The 11,290-nt window shown below is 48.8% G+C and overlaps 1 protein-coding gene across 4 annotated transcripts in view; it reads right to left on the minus strand.

Annotated features, from left to right (window-relative positions):
- The window catches only part of JADE1 (jade family PHD finger 1), a 43,194-nt gene extending 36,219 nt beyond the window's left edge, over positions 1 to 6,975 (minus strand). The window contains exon 1 of one of the 4 annotated variants that reach the window (XM_048303254.1): positions 6,952 to 6,975. The gene's annotated coding sequence lies outside the window, so the exon portion shown is untranslated. Of the gene's footprint in view, positions 1 to 4,184; positions 4,272 to 5,316; positions 5,559 to 6,646; positions 6,692 to 6,951 lie in introns of those variants that run through there. The other 3 variants (XM_048303253.1, XM_048303251.1, XM_048303252.1) reach the window with 3 other exon arrangements.
- Between the last annotated feature and the right edge of the window lie 4,315 nt (positions 6,976 to 11,290).

Raw genomic sequence — 11,290 nt, forward strand, 5'->3', positions numbered from 1 at the left:
CCAGAGTTTTTCAGGAAATAAGCCAGAACAGAAGCCACTTTTCCTGAGTACAGAGTATGAAATAAGGCAGCTAATTTTCTTGTCCACTCTAGTCAGGTGTCTGAAGTTGGCCACACTGAAAAGCCTGTGTTCTCAATAGTAACATTAAAAGAAATATCCCATTTGATGAAGCTCATGTGAAATTGTTTTATAGATGCATGGGGAGGGGGGGGAAGAGTTAAAACTCAGAGTTCTCATTTTGCCATCTTTGAACCTAACCTGAGTTTACAGGGAGCTAAATCACAGATCAAAAAGCAGCATTTGGCTTCTCAGAGTAAGACTCAAATCCAGTAAGATTAAACCCCTGGAACTTGTGTCATTAGGAGAACAGCTTTTTTCAACTTCTAAAATCATTTTAAACTGCTCCCACCAGATGTTCATATCCACAGCTCAGAACACATGTTCCAGAGGTAACACTGGAACAGCTAATAAGACTTATAACCAGGCAGATTGAAATGGTTTTCAGCGTATTGTGGTGCCTCTGCCTCAAAGGCTACCAGTTTCTGTCAGGCAGTGGGTGACTCAAAGTCACACAAGAAACTCATTAAAAAGTGCACATTAGAAATAAGCATGGATTATGGATAGTGATGGTTAGATGCAGATTGATGCTGCAAGTTTTCTCCCTGTTCCAGCAGACATACACTATGATCACCATGCCTCTAAGCAAAGAGAATTCACATGTAAGCATAAAAAGGGTAAAACATTTGATGCTGGCTTTAATACCAGAGTAAAAGCTATGCACCCCAGCCTGCAACTCTTGCAGGGCAGGAAGAGACACCCAGATGACTGAGCTCAATTCCCAAGTGCGTGCAATCACGTAATTGCTGTCCAGCCCAGAAGTTTCCACAAAACATTCACAGCAACCCACACATGGCACAGAGTGACCTCCCAACTCCCTTCGCAGGACCAACAGTGCTCTGAAGCAAGGAAGCAGTCAGCCAAACAGTGCCTGTGAACCCTGGATCTTCTATCAAACATTTTTATGGCTGTTTTTCTCAAATTATTACACCAGCCCCAAAAGGGCATTTGCACAACACACTGTTCACCTGAAGAGAAAGCCCAGCACTTCAGAAGCTGCCACAGAGTCCAACAACCTTAAGTTGACGAAGGCTGCACCACCAAGGCACACTCTCTATCAGTTTTCAGTGACACCTGTGAATTCTTAATAACTCAGCAACTTTTGTATGCAAACTTTCAGTTTCGTTTCCTTGAAAGAAGATTGTTTCTTTGTGTTAAAACCATCCTTTCAGGAATCAGTCAGACCAATACACAGCATGCTGATCGTGTTTTCTCCTGAACACTCCAGCATAACATTTACCAGGGAGAAACCCAAGTGGACTCAGTCTAATGCCAGCCTTCAACCAAACACAGCTTTTGAGAAACAGCCACAGCTCTGCAGGCAGTGTTACTCCAATATCACAGGCAGCAAAGCATCCAAGAGCACTTCATGCAATCACACCACCGTGATTAACGGCATAGATGGGACAGAGACCACGTCTTTTTAGCCCCCATCGTCCTCAGATGAGCTGGCCACACCAGGGCAGCACTGGTGAGGCCAGCACAGCCTGCAACACACTCTCCTGCGCTGCTCCAGAGGCTGAAGGTGCTGCTCTGTTTTACAGAAACACATCACCAGTTGCTTTTCCATCATGCTTGCTCTGGAAGTTAAGCTCTGGGTTTTGCTCATTGATTAGGTACAAACTCTAAACATATAAATGCAATTCTGAACTTTGATGGTGCATTTGCTCAAAGTGTTTTTAAAGGCAAGATTACACCACCTGAAACTGGCTTCTGCATTTTGGAGAAGGTGGGAAGCCTTTTTCAAAATACTTGCAAATGCTATACAAATGAAATGACTAGACAATAATCCAATACAATCAATGTCAGGCCACAAAACAGCATTTGAATTTACATATCCTTGTGGAGCTGAGCAACAAACATCTAAGTCTATACAAATAACTGTATGCAGGTAGGCACACAGACTTTGCTGTCCACTTCTCAGTATTTGATGGCAGGTGCAGTGCAACGGGTTAGACTCAGCAACATGACACAGTACAGCAAATTCACTATTTTTAGCAGCGTGCATTACCATGCTACTCCATTCTTACCTCTCCAAGAGGTAAAATAAGCAGCAAAAACCCAAAGACCCCACTAGACAGCAACGTCAAGACCTTTCCTTTTTTTCTCCCACACTGGAGTCCCAGGAGTTGCACTGGTAAGAGCGTAAAAAATGCAAAGAGCAGAAATCCAGACACTACCCCATAAAACTGGGACAACAGCATGCACACACATACACCCATGTGCCACATACCACGTGCACAGTTAAGAACCCCACATTGTTCTTCACTCAGTTTGACCTCAAGTGGAGAGGCAATCAAAGAGAAAGATGTAAAGCGTGTCAGTCCTTGTTATGCAAATAGCTAAACAGAACCAGATTGTAAAAAATAATTATACATGGAAAAATCTACATCCTCAGGTCAAGGGTTTTCCACAGCACAATTCTTACTGAAGTATTTTCAAGGGCCGTATAAACCCCTGGGTAAAAGAGTGTATAATTCAAACTCTGACAGACAATTAACTGTAACCATGTTAACGGGTGTCACTATAACAAACTGCACTGAACAGCTGCAGAGACAGAATGGGAAGAAAGCAGAGTTATGACAGATGTACACCCTGAAGACAAACTGAAAAACTGGCTTTTCCTGAAAGTAACCCACTAAATGCAATGAAACGAAGACCTAATTATCTCTAGTACACAAGAAATTGCTTCAAAACACCTATTGTACAAATGGAAGTGAAGTGTGACACAGCTTAATAAAACGCATAGAAGATAGAGACATTTGGCTTCTATTACTGGACTCTTTTTAAATAGCTTGTTTGTAACACCACACCTTCTTCACTGACACCTGACATCACAAGAAGCTTTTCTGCTTCTATCCTAGACCTAAAACAGAAAAAAAGGAAGCACATCAGAAAAAAATTGTATTACTAAAATCCACCTAAAATTTTAAAATTCCATGAAAGTTTTCATAGCAACATTTTATAGTCACAGAGGTACAAGCAGAGCTCTTAAATGAAATATTACAGTATTATGGAGCACAGTCCACAGTGCAAAGAGCCACAGACCTTAAATCTGGAGGAAAAAAAAATCCTCCAAGTCTTACAAAACAAAGAAGTACTTGGCCAAACAAGGCCAAGAGTGTTCTCCACAAGGGATATTTCTACTGAATTCAGCACACCTATTCAAAATTTCACAAGGCAAGAGAGAAGCACAATTTGGCCGTTATCAACCCAACACTTCTCAGGAATCCACATTCTCATTTATGCACCTGTGGAAGCCAACTCATAATGTTACCTTACTACTTGAGCAGGGGCAACAAATTATTCCCAGACTGTGGTGGTGAAACTGACCGCCCAAAATCTGGAGCAATGCACAAACTGGGCTCCATGACTTAATGCAACCATTGCAGTTCATGTCTTCCACCTAGGAAATGGTGCCAGCTTGGTCATCTCCAGCTGAAAACAGGAGCACGAAGCAGCAATACTAACCACATGGAGAAAACATTTGAGGAAAGACTGAAAGTTTTTTTTTTTCTAGGTTCTGTGAATGGGGAATGAAACCAGAGAAGCTGGAAGGGAAATCTGCAGCTGTGAGAGGAAAGGGGAGTTTATTATTATTACTTTATTTTAAACATATGTATTAAACATAGCTCAAAAGCAGGGAGCAAGTGGTATATGAAGCCAGAGGGAAAATCTTGCCACTAAAACACACAATCCTTGCTGTTTCAACAATATCCCACTGAGTGTGAGAAACCTCTAGAAATAGAATCATAACAAGCATATTTTGGTGTAACTTTTATGAAGGTTTTTGGTTTGCAAGTGTGGGCAGCTTCTGACTTAGCTAAAAGACAACATCTGCTTAAAAAGGAAGTTATTCCAAATAACAGCTAAATCTTCCTCTAAATAAATGGGGCTGGCATAAAAGCACCTTCAGCCTTTTACATTAAAACGTCAACTAAAATGTGTTGCTAAATCCTACTGGAATTTCTAGTACCCCCTCACAGCTACAGGCACCTACTCAGACCAGGTCACCACGGTCTGTGTTACTGGGGGGCTGACAGACCTCAGGACACCCCGGATCTCACCTGCGGGTGAACCTAATAAACTTTCTCAGAACAAGGCGGTCAGCTGAGGAGCCGGGGAGAGCCGGGAGGAGAAGTCGGCCGGCGGCAGGCGCTGCTCGCAGGTGCGCTGAGCCTCGGCCGCCCCGCCGCGCCCACGGCTGCGGGCTCGGGGCCACCTTCCCGCAGGGTGAGAGCCGAGGCTTCGGGAGTCGCTTCCAAAGCGGCACTCGCGCTCACCCCGACCGCCGAGCCCAGCCCGGCCGGGTGCCGCTCAGGGCAGCTCTCATCCGCCTCCTCCCGCAGCGATCCCATCTCCGCTCCGGCTCCGCACCGTGCCCGCCCAGGGCTCGCGGCAGCGGCGCCGGAGCCGCCAGGGCACGGCCGGCGGCCGGCTGAGGTCACGGAGCAGCCTCCTGGCCCGGGCGCCACCGGGCTACACCTCCCCCGCGGGGGTGGCACCTTCCCGGCCAGCTGCACGGCCGCCGGCTTCCATGAGAAACAGCCCGGCTCGCCCCCTCCTTCTCCTCCCTCCCGGCTCCCGCTCCTCCCCGCCGCCGGCCGCACCAATCCGCTCGGCCACGGCTGCAAATCAAACTTGGTGCCCCCGGCTCCGCCGCCTCTCCCTCAAAGCCCTGTCACTGCCGAAAACGGCCAAGGCACCTTCCCCGCCCGCCCCCGCGGCCGCACTGCCATGGAGGGGGTGGACGGGACGGCGGATCGAGCGGCAGCTCGGAGACGAGCTCATTTTCTGTGTCTTGTGTCTGTCTCTCCTCCCACTCCCAGACAGTTCTGGAAACTGTGTTATCACCTCTTGTCACAGGAAACCAACCAGCAGGCGGTGCAAACAAACAAACACCCTTTGCCTCCACCCTTCCCAAAATCATCCTATCGGGGACGAACGGGCGGGCGCGAACGGGAAGGGAAAAGCAAATAAAAAAAAAAAATAAAAAAAAAAAACCCCACAAATAAAACCAAAACAACAAAACATTCCGCCCCCCTTCCCCCTCCCCCCCCCCCCCCAGAAGAAAAAAAAAAAAAAAAACAAACACCACCAAAATTCTCCTCGAAGCAGGCGGACTACGCGAGCCCAGGGCCGGGCAGGGTGGCTTTGTCTAACTGGAACAAGTGGAATGATGGCTGGAGCCGCACTCACCTCCCCGGGAAGAGCGGCCCGTTACACAGAAATGCCGCAGCCCCGCTCCGTCCCGCTCGCCAGGCACCGGGGCAAGAGCCAGATCACGGAGCTACCCCGACCGCCGCCCGAGCAAGTTGGGGCGGGCGTTCGCCGCCGCTCCCCGCTGTCCCCCTGTGATGTTACGTTCGCGCCCCAACACCGCCGGCCGCCTCTCCGCTCCCTCGCCCACAAACTCCGGCCCGGCCACGCGGATTCGCCCCTCGGCCTGCGCCGGGCACGGGCCGAGCGGCGGGAGGGGGCCGGGCCCCCCCGCGTCCTGCCCAAGTTCGCTCCGCGCCCCCCGCCCCGCTCCCGCTTCGCCTCCCGCAGCCGGGGCGGGGGTCGGGCGCGGCGGGGTCGCCGTGCACCTGCCGGCCGCAGCCCCGATGCCGCCCCGCGCCCCGGCGGGGCCGGGCAGCGCCGCACACATTTCCCCGCCTTTTCCCACTCTCAGACACGTGCACTTCGGGGCTCGGGCAAGTTGTTCTCCAGCGGGAGACACCGCGCTCCCGCCTGAGGCGACAGGGCCACCTCTGACAGCCCGGCGCTCCCCGCCTCCAGCGGAGCACCCACCGGCGCCCATCAAGCAGGCGGCTGACCGGCTGCGGCTCTCCCGCTCCGAAAGGCAACTTCTGTTTAATTTCACCGATGAGCAGGTTTTATGCTTTCCAAGCATTTTTTTTTTTTCCCCACGAGCCAAATCCAAGTGCGACTGGGGGTTATGGGGGGGAAACAAAGCTGCTCCTGCACACGAAACACCTCCTCTCCCACGCACACCGCTCCTCGCCCGCGGCGAGAGGCGACGGGTCTCGTGGGCATCTGGGTAACACTGTGACACACAGTGGCCATGACTCTCCCCCACCCCCTTCCTACACATCAGTAGCCGAGCAAGACTTGCGCTCTGCCATTGCCATCTGGCTACCAAGTTGCTCCAACGCTTCCTACTTTCCGCGGCGGGCGATACCCGGCGCTGCCCCCGCGGCGCAGCCTGCAGCGACGCCTGGGGCGCAGGGCCGGCGGCACGGCAATGCGCGGCACGGAACGGCACGGCACGGAACACCGGCAGCTCACTTGGCCGCTGCACCTGGGGAGCTGCGCGGTGCCCACTCGCCCGCAGCGGAACAAAAAGGGAGCCGCCGCCGCTGCCGACACCGGCCGGTCGCGCCGGGCGGCAGCGCAGCCTCCCCTGCCGCCTCCGCCCGCCCCAGCCCCGCACAAGTTGCTGGTGGGATAGCGGAGCCGCAACTCGGCCGCCTCCCCTCGCCCCGTACCGAGCGGCGCGGCTCTTGGCGCCATGTTAATGACGTACTATCTTATTTCCACTAGGCAGCGACCTTCGGCACGAAACTGCTCTCCCGCCGCCTCCGGAGCGACAAAAAAACCCCATCAAATATGGCTGTGCTGGCGGCTCCGCGGCTGGCGCTGCGGCGGGCACGGTTACCTGCTGGCGGCGGCGCGGCGGCGGCGAGGGCGGGCGGCGCGGCCGGGCTCCCCCTGCGCGGAGGGCTCGGGGCCGCCGCATGAGTTCGACGCGGCGCCGGGCAGCGGGCACGGAGAGCGGCTCGCTGCGCCACACACACTCTCTCTCACACACACAGATTCCCTCTGACTGACGTTTGTACTTGTTATGGAGGAAGGACTCCGTGAATCAAACTCGTTTCTGGGTCACTGCTGCCACAGGGGGGAGCTGCTTTAATCCCCTGCCAAAACTGGAAGGCGAGGGAAGGGGGGAGAAATAATAATAATAATGCAGCGCCGGGGTGGGGAGGCGGCGGCGCGGCCCCGGGGGAGCCGCCGTTAACTCTTGGCGGGCCTGGCCGCACCGCGCGGGGCTCCCGCCGCCCCCCGCCGCCGGAGCCCGGGGGAGCGCGGCCGCCCGGCTCCCGCCGCCTCCCGCTTGTGTTCGAGCGGGCTGGAAAATGCAGATGGGAGGCAACGCTGTGCGGCTGGCAGCTGGGAAATGATACGTGTCTGCACCCGCATCCCGCCCGCGGCACTGCTGGCCTTACCCTGCAACCATTAACGCTTCTCTCCAAAAGATTTAAGCCGATTTCGCAAGCAGGAATTCTAGCGCTGCACTGGCTCCCTGTGCAGAACGCATGAGTCACTATTTGTCAGGCTGAGAAACTGAGGTACCAAGAGTTAAACGCTGTGGCCACATGCGTAGCGCATAATTGCCGGGGCAAGAATAAAACTGCACGCTCCCTATTCTCAGCCCCCAGCGTTATCCCTCTGGCTCGTTAACTTTGATACTTCTCAAAGACTAGAAAGAGCCAACACAATCTGCGGCTCAGTTCACATCTTTCTAGCAGGAGTGGAAATTATCTTAAATTGGCACCAAATGACATACTAAACTTCCCATTACCTAAAAAGCGTGTTTGAATGCAGATTTCCTTATTTTTCCACATAAATCGCTTTACCTCACGCCATACACCTGTGCTCCCTGAGTGAAAAACTCCCCCTTCTGAGCAGAATTCCTGAGCAGATATAGTCTGAGGTAATAAACACCACAGAGAAAATTCAACATAAGCTCAGAGACAGAATTAAGGCGATCTGTGCAAAGTAATCCCCATAGTATGCAAATACAAATTAATGCAGCCTCCACAGCAATATTAGTCTGCCAAAGAATCACACCTTAGTTCAGCACAGGAATTGGGTCGTTACTCATCCGTGCAAACCGAGTAATTTATTCTGCCGTCTCACCCATCCACCTACCCAATAATGAAACAGTACTTACATTGAATCTGCACATCCTAAAAAGTTGTACTTTACTACAAAACATCCTCTCCCCCCCCCCCCCCCCCCCCCCCGAGATATTTTTTCACTGTGAAAATCAGACAGTTGTGGTTTTATTCACGGAACACCCTGAAGCACCTTCATATTTTAGAGCCTAAGACTTTGATTCCCTTGTTTTCTACTTCATGAAAATACAAAAATGCATGTATTCCCTACATTCTCCTGCACTTGCCTTGCCATCCAGACCTGTAAAGATACCTGTTGGCATAGCTTTCTGTACGTCAGCCTAATTAGGAACATCCATGGTCATCCATGCAACACACCCCACCGTAGTACCTGATAATTATAATAAACTTACTGCCACACCCTCATCGCCTTACCCCTGAACTTCCAGGGGTGTTAATTTTCAATACTGGCTAGAGACTTAGTTGTTCTGTATTTTCTAAACAGCATATGCCTGCTGCTGGGCTATGGTATAAACCTCAGAACAGAGTAGGTCAGAGTTTTTCCCCTCAGTGGTTTGCAGGCCCCTCAGGAGCTCAGGGACTACTTCTCATGAGTTCATAAAAAGTAATCAAGATGAGAAAAGCTACTGTCAATTGGCATTTATTATAGAAGTATACAGTTCTACTGGATTAATATGATGGCTTTTCTTCTAAATAATTTTAAATAATATTGTCCATTGTAAAAGACTGAAGAATTACAAGAAATGCTATTTGTTCCACTTTCCTGAATTCTTTCCAAGAAGTTCAGAACAAGCTTCTGAGAAGAGCTTAAATGTGAATGGGCTCTAATTTCTCAAGAGGAATGACAGAAACTTTCCTGTCTCAAGCTCCTTGGATTTGAGGCAGTATTTTTGTTTTTTGGTACTTAGTTTTCCTTTGCATATGCAGCCAAGCTTATATTACACCTTGTATTTTAGGAAGTGTTTCTCTTGGAAGCCATGTGAGGCCATACATTTAAGATAACATGAATGTTTTCATGGTAACATGAATGATGGGCTGTGTTTCAAAAAAATAGCGACTATCTGGATTACTGTAGAAAACTCCCCAAATGTGAGTCCTGTGTGCTCTACAAGCAGCTAGCCTAGTCTTTACAGGAAGGTAACACAACTGGAACAAAGATGCTATTTTGTCTCTGAGTACAGTGTATCCACAGAGACTCCTCTGGAATAATACACTTCTATGTTTGAAAAGGAAATATTAAAAAATCAAAGGGCTAGTAGTTAGAAAAATAACTTTGGGAATGATTGGGAAACAAAAGGGAAAGGTTACTTCCTGTACTGCTTCAGCACTACAGGTATGAAGTTGAATACCAGTATAGCTGTGGTCAAACAAGAGAGAGTAGTCTTCTGCTATCTGCACTGGCTAAACGTCAGGGTGATGAGGAAAATTCTGCTGTAAGTGGAGTCAGTAGAAGTTTTGACATCAGCCCTTGTCTGTAATAAGTATTTACCCTCTCAGCAAAGGAGGTACTTTGTTATAATAAATAATGTCTTAAGGCTTTGTGCCTCTCTCACTTATCTTTCTATCAGTGTTATCACTCATTCCAGGAACACTCAGAGGATATGCATCAGGCTTAAGAGTTAGGCTTTGTGCTAACACACAGAACTTCTGGTCCCTTCTCCAAGTTGTTTCATCAGATATAATCACTCATACATTAAATTTTATTTCAATTTTTGTAATTGATTCATTTTTTAATGTCTCCCTCTTGGCTTGATTATTTTTTTAGCAGAGGCACAAATTCAAGGATAGAATATGTGGCTTTTCAGCACTCTTTTCCACCCTTTTGTGGAAATCTGTTGCTGCAGCAGTGGCTATTAAAATCCATCCATCCATCCATCCATCCTTCCATCCTTCCTTCCCTTCCTTCCTTCCCTTCCTCCCATTCCTTTTTTTCCTAATTTGGTAATACTCCTTTTACAGTTGGAATCTTCCACTAATTCTTGCAGTCCCCACACATGAAGGTGGAGTTAACAAAGTTGAGTTTCTCCTCACTGTTAAATTTGGCCCAAGAGTATCACTTAAAACTCTAAACTGTTCTTTTGCTCTTTGGGCTCCAGCTTTCAGGAACTTCCATTTTCTCATTTTTTTTATTTTGAAGATTACACTTGAGGAGAAGAGTAGCACAGATCCAAATCAGCACTGTCAGCAGTAGATTGTACTTAAAGAGTAGGTTTTTCCAAAGATCTTTCATATCTCCTGTGAGAGGCATTTTGTAGAGCAGAGCCATAAGACAGACACACATTTGGGCCAATTCCTGTTGAGGTCCATTTTGTCTCTGTCTGGTCTACTCACAAGAGCAAGGGAAAAAAAAAGATTTCGACTCATGCATATGTAAATCTGTACCACTTACAAGCTGCACAAGTGCAATATTTTTAACTCCTGCAGAAATAAAACATACTCAACATGGCTCATCTATGGGCCATGGAGGAACATAGCTGTCAGTTTTGTCCAACCCAAATACATCATTTATGGCAACATGGCACCTGGCTGCCTCACAGAATTATGCACAAAGCCCCCCACTAATTGGTGCTCTGGCTTTTTCAACCTTCTCATTATCTACAACTACCAAAATTTGGTTGTCTGGATTAGGCAGGTCAAAAAGGCTAAGGTCAGGTAGTGAATTATTTCCTTTGACTCTGAAGCTGAGGTTTACAGCTACCAGGATTGTTTTTGAGAGTGATTCGTTTATTCATAGGCCATACACCAAAGATGTGATTTCTCCCGTGCTCACAACCCTCATTCTTCTGGTTTATAGTTCCTTTGGCTTATTGAAATGTAGTTGTGAGAGATCACTAACTGGGTGTATGGGCCAGTACCCCAGTAAGGAGAAGCTGTGCCAGTGAAGGATGAGGATGGGAAGGGATGAAAATGAATCCTCAGAGCTGAACTTTATATTTAGCAGGCTTTCAGACGGGGCTTGCAGCAGACAGACCAGTGTACTCTTTTTAATGACAAAACTTGAGAAGTAGAGATTATAATACTAATTTTATCTGTGGGTCGGCAGGGGCATACAAAGGTTATATCACTCACCCAAGTCACATGTTAAGTCAGCATTAAAACCAAGAATAGAAACCTAAAGTAACGCCTCTCAGTCCAAGGTTTCTAATGATTAAACCATGTCCTCTCCTTTGGCCTGCTCCACAGTGCATAACACAGTACAAAGTATACCTCCATGGCATTTTGCACATAGATACCTTAAAATGTTTTTGCAA

The sequence above is a fragment of the Corvus hawaiiensis genome, chromosome 5 (genome assembly GCF_020740725.1).
Source record: "Corvus hawaiiensis isolate bCorHaw1 chromosome 5, bCorHaw1.pri.cur, whole genome shotgun sequence".
NCBI classification, from domain to species: Eukaryota; Metazoa; Chordata; class Aves; order Passeriformes; family Corvidae; genus Corvus; species Corvus hawaiiensis.